Below are 17,758 nucleotides of genomic sequence, written 5' to 3'. Positions count from 1 at the left end.
AAATAATTTCAATTTTTTCCAAAGCTTCAGGTCTTCGTTTAAATATGAAAGTGTGAACTACTAACTATTAGTTTTTCTAAAGTCCAAATCAAACTTGTGAACTATCTATAAGACTGTATAGATACAGAAATCCCTGTTAAAAAAAAAGAAGTTAAATATCTTGGAGTTAAGATGGTTAAAGATGAAAAACAAAGAGAGGAAATTAATATGAAAGAAAAAATTGATCAAATATCAATTTTCCTTATTCAAATTTTCCTTATTCAAATATCAATTATCCTTAAACCACTGGCTTAGTAGAGATCTTTCCATTTTTGGGCGTTACTTATTGTCCAAGGCTGAGGGTATATCCAAACTGATTTATCCATGCTCTTTACATTGCTCCAAAAAACGTGAGGAAACTTAACTATATATAAATTTATATGGAGAAATAAGACCTACTATGTTGGTTAAAGGGGGGGATCAAAACATTGGATTTTGAGGCAATGTTAGGAACATTTAAAATAAACTGGTTGAAAGAGTTTCTATTGAAGCCGGAAGAGTTTCTATTGAAACCATTCAATATGGTTTCAAATTCCAAAAAGTATTTTCAATAGGTTCGGTGGGTTAAACTTTCTTTTGAAATGTGACTGAAATTAAAAAAAAAATTAAATTATCTGAGTTTCATAAACAAGTTTGCATCATTGCAAGATGGTATTTACCCATAACTTTACCCCTCATTGTGCCACCTTGTGGAATAATAGAGTAATTTGTATCAAACAAAAAGTCTTTGTTCAACCAGCTTTGGTTTGACAAAGGCATTATCTTTACATGACATTTTAGATATAAACGGTGAAATCTTACAGTTACAAGATTTAAAAAACAAATTTAATAATATTCAATGTTCTCTTAAAGAATATAAGAAAATCTGTAAATCTATCGATACAGCTGATTAAAAAACACAATTAGTTTTTCTAAAGTCCAAATCAAACTTCCAAACTTAACGCTATGAGAATTAAACATTACCTACAAAAAATGTTACAACAAATATTTAAATAAAGCTTTCAAAGGATATATATACAGTCATGGTCAAAATTGATGGCACCCCTGATAAATATGATAAAAAATGGCTGTAAAAAATAAATCTGCATTGTTTATCCTTTTGATCTTTCCTTCAAAAAATTCGCAAAAATCTAACCTTTCATTGAAGTAAAAGAATTGAAATTGGGGGGTAAATCACATTATGAAATAAATGTTTTTCTCCAAAACACGCTGGCCATAATTGTTGGCACCCCTAGAATTTTTTATGAGAAAAATATCTCTGAAGTATATTCCCATTAATATTTACGGTACATTTTTAAGCACACCAGGGTGACTAGGAACATGAAATTGTCCAGCTATGACTTCTTGTTTCAAGGGAGTTTAAATATGAGGAAGCACAAAGGCCAAATTCCCTTAATCATCCATCACAATGAGTAAAACCAAAGAATATAGTTCTGATGTGCAGCAAAAGATTGTTGAGCATCACAAAATAGAAAGTGGCTGTAAGAAAATATCTAAAGAATTGAAAATCCCCATTTTGACCATCAGGACAATAATTAAGATCAACTAAAGATGTTATCAACTAAAGATGTTACGAATCTGCCAGGAAGATGGCATGTGTCTATATTGTCTTAATGGATGGTGAGGAGGAAAGTTTGAGTGGCCAAAGACTCTCCAATAATCACAGATGGAGAATTGCAGAGATTAGTTGAGTCTTGGGGGTCAGAAAGCCTAAAAAAATTTTATCAAACAACCCCTACATCACCACATGTTGTTTGGGAGGGTTTCAAGAAAAATCATCCTCACTCCTCCAAAAGTAAACTCTAGCATATTCAGTGGTCAGACACGACTGGATCTTCAAAAGGGACCGGATTCTGTGGTCAGATGAAACAAAAAAAGGGCTTTTTGGCAGCAAACCCAGCTGATGTGTTTGGTGCAAACAGGGATGAAGAGTACCCCATGCCTACAGTTAAATATACTGCTGGATCTTATATGTTGTAGGCCTATTTATTTGCTGGAGGTCCTGGACATCTTGTTCAGATACATGGTATTATGGATTCTAGCAAATACAAACAGATAAAAAATCAAAACCTGACGGCCTCTGCTAGAAATCTTATAATGTGCCGTGGTTGGATCTTCCATCAGGACAACGGTCCAAAACAAACATCAAAATCAACACAAAAATGGGTAACTGAGCACAAAATGAAGCTTCTGCCGTGACCATCCCAGTTCCCTGACCTGATGAGTGGGGTGAACTGAAGAGAAGCACCAACATGAACTTGTGAATCTGAAGGATCTGGAGAGATTCTGAATGGAGGAATGGTCTCTGATCTCTTGTCAGGTGTTCTCCAAACTCATCAGGCATTATAGGGGAAAACTCAGAGCTGTTATCTTGGCAAAAGGAGGTTGCAGAAAGTGTTTAATAACAGGGTGCCAACAATTATGGCCAGCGTGTTTTGGAGAAAAACATTTATTTCATAATATGATTTAACCCCCACTTTCAGTTATTTTACTTCAATGAAAGGTTAGATTTTTGTGAATTTTGTGAAGGAAAGATCAAAAGGATAAAGCAATGCAGATTTATTTTTTACAGCCATTTTTTATCATATTTATCAGGGGTGCCATCAATTTTGGCCATGACTATGTATATATATATATATATCATGATTATGATAGGAAGATAAAACTTAAAATATTAGATAATCCAACAATTGCAGAAAAACATTGGAAATTTATAAAATGGCCAATTGCACCCAAAGTAAAAGAAATGCAATTTAAAATTCTTAACAACTACTATCCATCTGCGGAGACACTGAGGGGTAGATTTGGTTTTGAAGTTGACCTTTGCGACTTTTGTCATGAAAACCCAGAACGAACAGAACATTTATTCTTCCTTTGCTCAGTTAGTAGGAAGTTCTGGCAAGATGTCCATAGCTGGTTAAATAATAAAATTAGTGAACTTGAACAATTTACAATCGAAGATATTCTTATTTGTAATTCTAAACTGACGAGGGACATTTCACTTTTGATTAACCTTATCATCATTATGGGTTTGAACATTCACAAAAATAAATAGAAAAAACAATTGCCAAATGTAAACTGTTTTAAAAATGAATTTCGTATGTTATTATCCTCATTGAACCTTGTAAAAAATTCTAAACAAATGGTAGAAGCTATTTATTATGCTGCTGAAATGTTTTTGGTCCTGTAACACATATTATTTATTTGAGAACAATGCCTTATTTTATTTGATTTTTTTATTTATTTGATCTTTTTCATTGTCAAAACTGCATTTTGTTGATACATTGCCTTTTCCTTTGCTGTTGTCTCCACGAGAGTTTGTAATAAACATTAATAAAATATAAAAATAAAAAAAAGACTTACTTTCCTCACAAAATCAATTGACTTGCGTTCTCTGAGCAATGAAGGCCGTAATACTTAATACTGTCCACTAGAGGGGGCGACAGGACAATATTAAAACAATATAAAACTTCCCCTGTTTGCATCAGTTTAAATGACAAATAAATGCATGAATTTCATTCATAAATAGGCAATATCTGTGTATCCGCTCTCTAGTTTATTTTAAGATGTTGTTATTCACACTGGGTTTTGCAGTTAATGTTTGTCCATCTGGAACTTTTATTTGTCATGAGCTCTATATTTAAGAGGTCTGTTTTTACTATGCAAATTTACATTGCATTGCACACCAGAACTAACTCAATCCCATGTTCATTAAAATCATATGTGTGTTGTTGCATTCCATTGCATTGTATTGCACTAACGATCTAACAATGCAATGCAATGTAACACACATATGTCTTGAATGAACATTGGGATTGAGTTAGTTCTGGTGTGCAATGCGTTGCAATGCGAAAAGTGCATAACTTATATGTTATTCTTCAGTGCACAACGTTAGATCGTTAGTGCAATGCAATGCAAGGTGCATAGCCTATGTTATTCTTCAATACACAACGTTAGATCGTGTGTGCAATGCAATGTACGTGTGTGCAATGCAATGCAACAACACACGTTATCTCTTTAATGAACATGGGATTGAGTTAGTTCTGTTGTGCAATGCAATGCAAGTAGTGCAAAGACTATATGTTATTCTTCAATGCACAATTAGTTCACACAATTCACAATTAGATAGTTTTTGCAAAGCAACAACACATATGTTATCTCTCTCTCTAACATGGGATTGAGTTAGTTCTGGTGTGCAATGCAATGCGAAAAGTGCATATGTTATTCTTCAGTGCACAACGTTAGATCGTTAGTGCAATGCAATGCAATGCAATGCAATGCAATGCAGTGTAAAGCAATGCAATACAATGCAATGCAATGCACCAACACACGTTATCTCTTTAATGAACATGGGAATGATTTAGTTCTGGTGTGCAATGCAATGCAATGCAAAAAGTGCATAACCTATATGTTATTCTTCAGTGCACAACGTTAGATCGCTATGCAATGCAATGCAACAACACACATATTATCTATATAATGAACTTGGGAATGATTTTGTTCTGGTATGCATTGCAATGCAATGCGAAAAGTACATAACCTATATGTTATTCTTCAGTGCACAACGTTAGATCGTTAGTGCAGTGCGATTCAATGCAATGCAATGGAATATAATGTAACAACACACATATCATCTCTATAATGAACATGGGAATGATTTTGTTCTGGTTTGCAATGCAATGCGAAAAGTGCATATGTTATTCTTCAGTGCACAACATAACATTAGATCGTTAGTGTAATGCAATGCAATGCAATGCACAAATGCAATGCAATGCAATACAATGCAATGCAACAACACACTTTATGTCTTTAATCAACATGGAAATGAGGTAGTTCTAGTGTGCAATGCATTGCAAAGCAAAAAATGCATAACCTATATGTTATTCTTCAGTGCACAACGTTAGATCGTTATTGCAATGCAATGCAATGCACCAACACACGTTATCTCTTTAGTGAACATGGGAATGATTTAGTTCTGGTGTGCAATGCAATGCAATGCAAAAAGTATTATTCTTCAGTGCACAACGTTAGATTGCTAAGTGCAATGCAATGCAATGCCGTGCAAAGCAATGCAAATCAATGCAATGCAATGCAATGCAATAACACACGTTATGTCTTTAATCAACATGGGAATGAGGTAGTTCTGGTGTGCAATGCAAAAAGTGCATAACATATATGTTATTATACAGTGCACAAAGTTAGATCGTTAGTGCAATGCAATTCAATGCAATGCAATGCAATGCAATGCAATGCAATGCAATGCAATGCAATACAATGAATGCAATGCAATGCAATGCAATGCAATGCAATGCAATGCAATGCAATGCAATGCAATGCTACACACATATAATCTCTATAATGAACATTGGAATGATTTTGCTCTGGTGTGCAATGCAATGCAATGCAATGCGAAAAGTGCATAACCTATATGTTATTCTTCAGTGCACAACGTTAGATTGCTAAGTGCAATGCAATGCAATGCCGTGCAAAGCAATGCAAATCAATGCAATGCAATGCAATGCAATACAATGCAATGCAATGCACCAACACACGTTATCTCTTTAATGAACATGGGAATGATTTAGTTCTGGTGTGCAATGCAATGCAATGCAAAAAGTGCATAACCTATATGTTATTCTTCAGTGCACAACGTTAGATCGTTAGTGCAATGCAATGCAATGCAATGCGAAAAGTGCATAACCTATATGTTATTCTTCAGTGCACAACGTTAGATTGCTAAGTGCAATGCAATGCAATGCCGTGCAAAGCAATGCAAATCAATGCAATGCAATGCAATACAATGCAATGCAATGCACCAACACACGTTATCTCTTTAATGAACATGGGAATGATTTAGTTCTGGTGTGCAATGCAATGCAATGCAAAAAGTGCATAACCTATATGTTATTCTTCAGTGCACAACGTTAGATCGTTAGTGCAATGCAATGCAATGCAATGCAAAAAGTGCATAACCTATATGTTATTCTTCAGTGCACAACGTTAGATCGCTATGCAATGCAATGCAACAACACACATATTATCTATATAATGAACTTGGGAATGATTTTGTTCTGGTATGCATTGCAATGCAATGCGAAAAGTACATAACCTATATGTTATTCTTCAGTGCACAACGTTAGCTCGTTAGTGCAGTGCGATTCAATGCAATGCAATGCAATGCAATGTAATGTAACAACACACATATCATCTCTATAATGAACATGGGAATGATTTTGTTCTGGTGTGCAATGCAATGCGAAAAGTGCATATGTTATTCTTCAGTGCACAACATAACATTAGATCGTTAGTGTAATGCAATGCAATGCAATGCAATGCAATGCACAAATGCAATGCAATGCAATGCAATGCAACAACACACTTTATGTCTTTAATCAACATGGAAATGAGGTAGTTCTAGTGTGCAATGCATTGCAAAGCAAAAAATGCATAACCTATATGTTATTCTTCAGTGCACAACGTTAGATCGTTATTGCAATGCAATGCAATGCACCAACACACGTTATCTCTTTAGTGAACATGGGAATGATTTAGTTCTGGTGTGCCATGCAATGCAATGCAAAAAGTATTATTCTTCAGTGCCCAACGTTAGATTGCTAAGTGCAATGCAATGCAATGCCGTGCAAAGCAATGCAAATCAATGCAATGCAATGCAATGCAATAAAACACGTTATGTCTTTAATCAACATGGGAATGAGGTAGTTCTGGTGTGCAATGCAATGCAATACGTGCACAACGTTAGATCGTTAGTGCAATGCAATGCAGTGCAATGCAATGCAATGCAATGCAATGCAATGCAATGCAATACAATGAATGCAATGCAATGCAATGCAATGCAATGCAATGCTACACACATATCATCTCTATAATGAACATTGGAATGATTTTGCTCTGGTGTGCAATGCAATGCAATGCAATGCAATGCGAAAAGTGCATAACCTATATGTTATTCTTCAGTGCACAACGTTAGATTGCTAAGTGCAATGCAATGCAAAGCAATGCAAAGCAATGCAAAGCAATGCAAAGCAATGCAAAGCAATGCAAAGCAATGCAAAGCAATGCAAAGCAATGCAAAGCAATGCAAAGCAATGCAAAGCAATGCAAAGCAATGCAATGCAATGCAATGCAATACAATGCAATGCACTAACACACGTTATCTCTTTAATCAACATGGGAATGAGGTAGTTCTGGTGTGCAATGCAATGCAAAAAGTGCATAACATATATATTATTGTTCAGTGCACAAAGTTAGATCCTTAGTGCAATGCAATTCAATGCAATGCAATGCAATACAATGCAATGCAATGCAATGCAATGCAATGCAATGCCGTGCAAAGCAATGCAAAGCAATGCAAAGCAATGCAAAGCAATGCAAAGCAATGCAAATCAATGCAATGCAATACAATGCAATGCAATGCAATGCAATGCACCAACACACGTTATCTCTTTAATGAACAGGGAATGATTTAGTTCTGGTGTGCAATGCAATGCAATGCAAAAAGTGCATAACCTATATGTTATTCTTCAGTGCACAACGTTAGATCGTTAGTGCAATGCAATGCAAAAAGTGCATAACCTATATGTTATTCTTCAGTGCACAACGTTAGATCGTTAGTGCAATGCAATGCAATGCAATGCAAAAAGTGCATAACCTATATGTTATTCTTCAGTGCACAACGTTAGATCGCTATGCAATGCAATGCAACAACACACATATTATCTATATAATGAACTTGGGAATGATTTTGTTCTGGTATGCATTGCAATGCAATGCGAAAAGTACATAACCTATATGTTATTCTTCAGTGCACAACGTTAGATCGTTAGTGCAGTGCGATTCAATGCAATGCAATGCAATGTAATGTAACAACACACATATCATCTCTATAATGAACATGGGAATGATTTTGTTCTGGTGTGCAATGCAATGCGAAAAGTGCATATGTTATTCTTCAGTGCACAACATAACATTAGATCGTTAGTGTAATGCAATGCAATGCACACATGCAATGCAATGCAATACAATGCAATGCAACAAAACACTTTATGTCTTTAATCAACATGGAAATGAGGTAGTTCTAGTGTGCAATGCATTGCAAAGCAAAAAATGCATAACCTATATGTTATTCTTCAGTGCACGTTAGATCGTTAGATCGTTATTGCAATGCAATGCACCAACACACGTTATCTCTTTAGCGAACATGGGAATGATTTAGTTCTGGTGTGCAATGCAATGCAATGCAAAAAGTATTATTCTTCAGTGCACAACGTTAGATTGCTAAGTGCAATGCAATGCAATGCCGTGCAAAGCAATGCAAATCAATGCAATGCAATGCAATGCAATAACACACGTTATGTCTTTAATCAACATGGGAATGAGGTAGTTCTGGTGTGCAATGCAAAAAGTGCATAACATATATGTTATTGTTCAGTGCACAACGTTAGATCGTTAGTGCAATGCAATGCAATGCAATGCAATGCAATGCAATGCAATGCAATGCAATGCAATACAATGAATGCAATGCAATGCAATGCAATGCAATGCAATGCAATGCTACACACATATCGTCTCTATAATGAACATTGGAATGATTTTGCTCTGGTGTGCAATGCAATGCAATGCAATGCAAAGCGAAAAGTGCATAACCTATATGTTATTCTTCAGTGCACAACGTTAGATCGTTTGTGCAATGCAATGCACCAACAAACGTTATCTCTTTAATGAACATGGGAATGATTTAGTTCTGGTGTGCAATGCAATGCAATGCAAATAGTGCATAACCTCTATGTTATTCTTCAGTGCACAACCTTAGATCGTTAGTGCAATGCAATGCAATGCAATGCAATGCAATGCAATGCAATTCAATGCAATGCAATGTAATACAATGCAATGCAATGCAATGCAACAACACACATATCATCTCTATAATGAACTTGGGAATGATTTTGTTTTGGTGTGCAATGCAATGCAATGCGAAAAGAGCATAACCTATATGTTATTCTTCAGTACATAACTTTAGATCGTGTTGTTGCACGTTATGCAACAACACACGTTATCTCTTTAATGAAAATGGGAATTATTTAGTTCTGGTGTGCAATGCAATGCAAAAACACACGTTATCTCTATAATGAACATTGGAATGATTTTGTTCTGGTGTGCAATGCAATGCGAAAAGTGCATAACCTATATGTTATTCTTCAGTGCACAACGTTAGATCGTTAGTGCAATGTAATGCAACAACGCACATGTCATGTCTTTAATGAACATGGGATTGAGTTAGTTCTGGTGTGCAATGCAATGCGAACAGTGCATATGTTATTCTTCAGTTCATAACGTTAGATCGTTAGTGCAATGCAATGCAATTCAAGGCAAAGCAATGTAATGCAATGCAATGCAATGCAACAACACACAATATCATCAATATAATGAACTTGGGAATGATTTTGTTCTGGTGTGCAATGCAATGCAATGCGAAAAGAGCATAACCTATATGTTTTTCTTCAGTGCACAACGTTAGATCGTTTGTGCAATGCAATGCAATGCAATAGCACACATTATGTCTTTAATCAACATGGGCATGAGGTAGTTCTGGTGTGCAATGCAATGCAATGCAAAAAGTGCATAACCTATATGTTTTCCTTCAGTGCACAACGTTATGCAGTGCAAAGCAATGCAACAACACACATTATGTCTTTAATCAACATGGGAATGAGGCAGTTCTGGTGTGCAATGTAATGCAATGCAAAAAGTGCATAACATATGTTAATCTTCAGTGCACAACGTTAGAGCGTTAGTGTAATGCAATGCAATGCAGTGCAAAGCAATGCAAATGCAATGCAAAAACACTCGTTATGTCTTTAATCAAAATGGGAATGAGGTAGTTCTGGTGTGCAATGCAATGCGAAAAATGCATAACCTATATGTTATTCTTCAGTGCACAACGTTAGATCGTTTGTGCAATGCAACAACACACAATACCATCTCTTTAATGAACATGGGAATGGTTAAGTTCTTAGTGTGCAATGTAATGCAATGCAATGCAAAAATGCTGTGTCATTATTCATTAATAAAGGAACAGTATTCTAAAGTGTTACCTGGGAATGATTTACTACTGGTGTGTAATGCAATGCAAGAAGTGCATAGCCTATATGTTATTCTGCAATGCACAACGTTAGATCGTTAGTGCAATGCAATGCAACAGCACACATGTTATATCTTTAATGAACATGGGATTGAGTTAGTTCTGGTGTGAAATGCAATGCAATGCAATGCGAAAAGTGCATAACCCATGTTATTCTTCATTGCACAACGTTAGATCGATTGTGCAATGCAATGCAACAACACATATGTTATATCTTTAATGAACAGGGGAATGGTTAAGTTCTAGTGTGCAATGCAAAAAGTGCATAACATATATGTTATTCTTCAGTGCACAACGTTACATCGCTAGTGCAATGCAATGCAACAACACATATATCATCTCTTTAAAGAACATGGGAATGATTTAGTTCTGGTGTGCAATGCAATGCAATGCAAAAAGTGCATAACCTATATGTTATTCTTCAGTGCACAACGTTAGAGCGTTAGTGCAAAGCAATGCAATGCAGTTGCAAAGCAATGCAACAACACACGTTATGTCTTTAATCAACATGGGAATGAGGTAGTTCTGGTGTGCAATGCAATGCAATGCAAAAAGTGAATAACATATGTTATTCTTCAGTGCACAACGTTAGATCGTTAGTGCAATGCAATGCAATGCAATGCAATGCAATGCAATGCAATGAACCAACGCAAATCAATGCAATGCAATGCAATGCAACAACACACGTTTAATGAACATGGGAATGATTTTGTTCTGGTGTGCAATGCAATGCAATACGTGCACAACGTTAGATCGTTAGTGCAATGCAATGCAGTGCAAAGCAATGCAAATCAATGCAATGCAATACAATGCAATGCAACAACACACGTTTTGTCTTTAATTGGACATGGGGATGATTTAGTTCTGGTTGTGCAATGCAATGCAAAAAGTGCATAACCTATATATTTTCTTCAATGCACAACGTTAGAGCGTTAGTGTAATGCAATGCAATAAAATGCAATGCAATGCAGTTCAAAGCAATGCAGTGCAAAGCAATGCAATGCAAATGCAATGCAATGCAATGCAATGCAATGCAATGCAATGCAATGCAATGCAGTGCAAAGCAATGCAAATCAATATAGTGCAATACACTGCAATGCAAAAACACACGTTATGTCTTTAATGAACATGGGAATGATTTAGTTCTGGTGTGCAATGCAATGCAATACGTGCACAATGTTAGATTGTTAGTGCAATGCAATGCAGTGCAAAGCAATGCAAATCAATGCAATGCAATACAATGCAATGCAACAACACACGTTTTGTCTTTAATGAACACGGGAATGATTTTGTTCTAGTGTGCAATGCAGTGCGAAAAGAGCATAACCTATATGTTATTCTTCAGTGCACAACGTTAGATCGTTAGTGCAATGCAATGCAATGCAATGCAATAAAATGCAATACAATCCAATGTAATGCAATGCAATGCAATGCAATGCAACAACACACGTTATGTCTTTAATCAACATGGGAATGAGGTAGTTCTGGTGTGCAATGCAATGCAATGCAAAAAGTGCATAACATATGTTATTCTTCAGTAAATCGTTAGTGCAATGCAATGCAAATTGAATGCAATGCAATGCAATGCAACAACACACATATCATCTCTATAATGAACTTGGGAATGATTTTGTTCTGGTGTGCAATGCAATGCGAAAAGAGCATAACTTATATGTTATTCTTCAGCGTTCGATCGTTAGTGCAATGCAATGCAGTGCAAAGCAAAGCAAAGCAAAGCAAAGCAAAGCAATGCAATGCAATGCAATGCAATACAATGCAATGCAATGCAATGCAACAACGTACGTTATGTCTTTAATGAACATGGGAATGATTTAGTTCTGGTGTGCAATGCAATGCAATACGTGCACAACGTTAGATCGTTAGTAGCACAGAAATGCAAATCAATAAATTGTGGTATGCAATGCAATGCAAAAGTTATTCTTCAGTGCACAACGTTAGATCGTTTGTGCAATGCAATGCAATGCAATGCACCAACAAACGTTATCTCTTTTAAGAACATGGGAAGGATTTAGTTTTGGTGTGCAATGCAATGCAGTGCAAAAAGTGCATAACCTATATGTTATTCTTCAGTGCACAACGTTAGATCGTTAGTGCAATGCAATTCAATGCAATGCAATGCAACGCATCAACACACATATCATCTCTATAATGAACATGCGAATGATTTAGTTCTGGTGTGCAATGCAATGCGAAATATGCATAACCTATAAGTTATTCTTCAGTTTACAACGTTAGATCGTTTGTGCAATGCAATTGCAACAACACATATGTTATCTCTTTAATAAACATGGGATCGAGTTAGTTCTGTTGTGCAATGCAATGCAAGTAGTGCACAGGCTATATGTTATTCTTCAATGCACAACGATAGACAGTTTGTGCAAAGCAACAAAACATATTTTATCTCTCTAATGAACATTGAGTTAGTTTTGGTGTGCAATGCAATGCAATGCAATGCACGAAGTGCACGAAGTGCATAACCTATGTTTGTTTAATGATGCTCAACGTTATATCGTTTGTGCAAAGCACATAATGTTATAACAATAAGCTTTACATAGGTACGCTTTTGACCTACTGAACATATTTCTGGCATAGAGTCCTTAAAGATGTTATGTCATCGTGACAAAGGTCCAAATTTGACATACTGAATTTTTTTCTGGCCAAGGAGTACTCGAAACTTGACCTTTCCATTTATAGTCGTTGACTTTTTCTGATGTTACGTCAGCCATACAGAAGTCCATATTTGACCCAAGGAACATATTTGGCCAAAGAGTCCTCGATCTTGGGCTTTCTATAAATACTCATAGACTCCTTCTGATGATTCATAAGCCATATAGATATGGACATTTTTCAAATTATGTAAAATTATAGACTGCTTCTGATGATAAATCAGCTATACAGAGATCCCCTTTTGACAGCCTGAATATATTTATGGTCAAAGAGTCCTCGATCTTGGACTTTCTATATATACTCATAGACTCCTTCTAATGCTACATAAGCCACATAGATATCCATAGCTGACCTTTTGAGCTTATTTCTGATCAAAGGGTCCTCAAAAGTTTTTAAACTATATAAAGTTTTTGACTCTTTCTGATGATAAATCAGCTATTCAGAGGTCCCCTTTTGATCTGCTGAACATATTTCTGGCCAAAGAGTCCTAAAAGATTAACGCTATACATTCAAATATAAATCTTCCGATGTTTTATCATTATGACAAAAGTCCACATTTGACAAACTGAATTTTTTTCTGGCCAAGTACTCAAAACGTGACCTTTCCATATAGACTCGTTGACTCTTTCTGATGTTACGTCAGCCATACAGAAGTCCATGTTTGACCCAAGGAACATATTTCTGGCCAAAGAGTCCACGATATTGGACTTTCTATACATACTCATAGACTCCTTCTAATGCTACATAAGCCATATAGATATCCATATCTGACCTTTTGAACTTATTTCTGATCAAAGGGTCCTCAAAATTTTTCAAACTATATAAAATTATAGACTGCTTCTTATGATAAATCAGCTATACAGAGGTCCCCTTTTGACAACCTGAATATATTTATGGTCAAAGAGTCCTCGATCTTGGACTTTATATACATACTCATAGACTCCTTCTGATGCTTCATAAGCTATATCCACATCTGATCTTTTGAACTTATTTCTGATCAAAGGGTCCTCAAAAGATTTTAAACTATAAAAAGTAATTGACTCTTTCTAATGATAGATCAGCTATTCAGAGGTCCCCTTTGGCCTACTGAACATATTTATGGTCAAAGAGTCCTCGATCTTGAACTTTCTATACATACTCATAGACTCCTTCTAATGCTAAATAAGCCATATAGATATCCATAGCTGACCTTTTGAACTTATTTCTGATCAAAGGGTCCTCAAAAGTTTTTAAACTATATAAAGTTTTTGACTCTTTCTGATGATAAATCAGCTATTCAGAGGTCCCCTTTTGACCTACTAAACATATTTATGGCCAAAGAGTCCACAAAGATTAACACTATACATTCAGATTGATATCTTCGGATGTTTTATCATCCTGACAAAAGTCCATATTTGACATACTGAATTTTTTTCTGGCCAAGGAGTACTCAAAACTTGACCTTTCCATATATACTCGTTGACTCTTTCTGATGTTACGTCAGCCATACAGAAGTCCATATTTGACCCAAGGAACATCTTTCTGGCCAAAGAGTCCTCAATTTTGGGCGTTCTATACATACTCATAGACTCCTTCTGATGCTTCATAAGCTATATCCATATCTGATCTTTTGAACTTATTTCTGGTCAAAGGGTCCTCAAAAGTTTTTAAACTATATAAAGTTATTGACACTTTCTGATGATAAACAGAGGTCCCCTTTTGGCCTACTGAACATATTTATCGCCAAAGAGTCCTCGATTTTGGGCTTTCTATACATACTCATAGACTCCTTCTGATGCTTCATAACCCTTATAGATATCCATTTCTGACCTTTTGAACTAATTTCTGATCAAAGTGTCCTCAAAATCTTTCTAATTATGTAAAATTATAGACTGCTTCTGATGATAAATCAGCTATACAGAGGTCCCCTTTTGACTTCCTGAATATTCTTTCTTTATTCTTTATTTCAAGGATAGCCCCTTGAGATGTACCATCTCATTTTCAAGGGGGTCCTTACAATCATAACAAACAATACAAGATAATAAAGAGTAAATATTAAAGATAATTTCAAACACATAAGCACAAAGACATACACACACTCACATACCCACACACTCTCCAACAATGCACCCTGAAACTAGCCCCCATGAATAAATAAGTAAATAAAAATAAAAAAATAAAAATTACAAAAAAATAAGATCCCTCTGCGAAAAATAGTAGACATTTGTACACATAAGCATACTATACACCCCTTTATAAATACATCTGCTTGCATGCACAAATAAAGAATACAATACATGTACACAATATATATACGATAAACTGAACAGTGAGTAATGTGAGTCCAAAACCAGTTTAGAAACAAAGGCAGGATGTTTGAAAATGTGTGATTAGAGAAGATTTGAAAATATGAAAAGAAGTGATCGACCTAAGTGAGGAAGGAAGGTTATTCCAATCTGATGGAGCTTTATATTTGAATGCACGACGACCAATTTCTTTACTGATTCTAGGTGTAACTAGAAACAGTTGATCCAAGTGCCTTAGGCTATATTGAGAACTGAAAGGGATTAAAAGATCTTTCAGATATGAAGGAAAATTAAAATGAATACATTTGAAAATAAGTGTTAACCAATGGAGTTGCCTTCTGGACTTCGGGGCTGGCCAGTTCAAGGACTCGTACATTAGACAGTGATGGGTTCTATAAGGACACCGGAGCACAAATCTGCAAAGACTATTATATACCACATTAAGAGGATACAGATTTGTTTCAAAGGTGTTACCATAAATCACATCAGCATAGTCCAGTATTGGGAATATAAGTTGTGTAATAATTCTTTTCCTGACTTCTTGTGAGAAGCAGTCAGCAGAACGATATAGTGATTTCAGACACCCAAATATTTTCTTAGTGATTGAATTAATATGAAATTTAAAAGATAGCTGAGAATCAAGCCAAAGGCCTAGATATTTAAGTTCTTCCATTTTATCTATTGCTGTTCCATCAAGAAGGCTAATAGACCAGTTAACAGTTAACAGCGAAGGATTAGGTCGAGTGCAAAACAACATATTATATGTTTTTTTCTTATTCAACAGAAGCTTGTTTGAGGAAAACCAACCTTGAACCAAATTGAAATCAGATTGTAAAGAGTACTGAATTTGTGAAATATCAGAGCTGGAAAAGTATAATACAGTGTCATCTGCATATAAATGAATTTGACAATCAGAACAGATTTGAGAAAGATCATTAATAAAGATTGAGAACAAGAGAGGACCTAAGGATGAGCCCTGTGGAACACCTTTATCAATGATCTTGAAATCTGATTGACTTCCTAGAAAGGAAACACACTGACTTCTATTATGAAGAAATGAATTAAAAAATAATAAAGAGTTCGAAGAAAGACCAATGGCATACAATTTATCTAAAATATATTTATGGTCAAAGAGTCCTCGATCTTTGACTTTCTATACATACTCATGCATACTCCTACATATGCATACTCCTTCTACTGCTACATAAGCCATATAGATTTCTGATCAAAGGGTCACTTATTTCTGATCAAAGGGTCCTCAAAAGTTTTTAAACTATTTAAAGTTTTTGACTCTTTCTGATGATAAATCAGCTATTCAGAGGTCCCCTTTTGATCTACTGAACATATTTTTTTTTGCCAAAGAGTATGTATAGAAAGCCCAAGATCGAGGACTCTTTGGCCAGAAATATGTTCAGTAGGTCAAAAGGGGACTTCTGAATAGCTGATTTATCATCAGAAGCAGTCTATAATTTTATATAGTTTGAAAAATTTTGAGGACACTTTGACCAGAAATCAGTTCAAAAGGTCAGATATGGATAACTATATGGCTTATGAAGCATCAGAAGTAATCTATGAGTATGTATAGAAAGGCCAAAATCGAGGACTCTTTGGCCAGAAATTTGTTCAGTAGACCAAAAGGGGACCTCTGAATAGCTGATTTATCATCAGAAAGAGTCAATAACTTTATGTAGTTTAAAAACTTTTGAGGACCCTTTGATCAGAAATAAGTTCAAAAGGTCAGATATGGATATCTATAGGGCTTATGAAGCATCAGAAGGAGTCTATGAGTATGTATAGAAAGTCCAAGATCGAGGACTCTTTGGCCAGAAATATGTTCCTTGGGTTAAATATGGACTTCTGTATGGCTGACGTATAAAAGAGTCAACGAGTATATATGGAAAGGTCAAGTTTTGAGTACTCCTTGGCTAGAAAAATTTTTCAGTATGTCAAATATGGACTTTTGTCAGGATGAAAAAACATCGGAAGATGTATATCTGAATGTATAGCGTTAATCTTTGTGGACTCTTTGGCCAGAAATATGTTCAGGAGGTCAAAAGGGGACCTCTGAATAGCTGATTTATCATCAGAAGCAGTCTATAATTTTACATAGTTTGAAAAATTTTGAGGACCCTTTGATCAGAAATAAGTTCAAAAGGTCAGATGTGGATATCTATATAGCTTATGTAGCATTAGAAGGAGTCTATGAGTATGTATAGAAAGTCCAAGATCGAGGACTCTTTGACCATAAATATATTATGGATGTCAAAAGGGGACCTCTGTATAGCTGATTTATCATCAGAAGCAGTGTATAATTTTATATAGTTTGAAAAATTTTGAGGACACTTTGACCAGAAAAAAGTTCAAAAGGTCAGATATGGACATCTATATGGCTTATGAAGCATCAGAAGGAGTCTATGAGTATGTATAGAAAGCCCAAAATCGATTACTCTTTGGCCAGAAATTTGTTCAGTAGGCCAAAAGGGGACCTCTGAATAGCTGATTTGTCATCAGAAAGAGTCAATAACTTTATTTTGTTTAAAAATTTTGAGGACCCTTTGATCAGAAAAAAATTCAGTATGTCAAATAT

The sequence above is a fragment of the Scardinius erythrophthalmus genome, assembly GCF_964197995.2.
Source record: "Scardinius erythrophthalmus genome assembly, chromosome: 1".
Lineage (NCBI taxonomy): Eukaryota > Metazoa > Chordata > Actinopteri > Cypriniformes > Leuciscidae > Scardinius > Scardinius erythrophthalmus.
Note: the sequence above shows the minus strand (reverse complement) of the source record.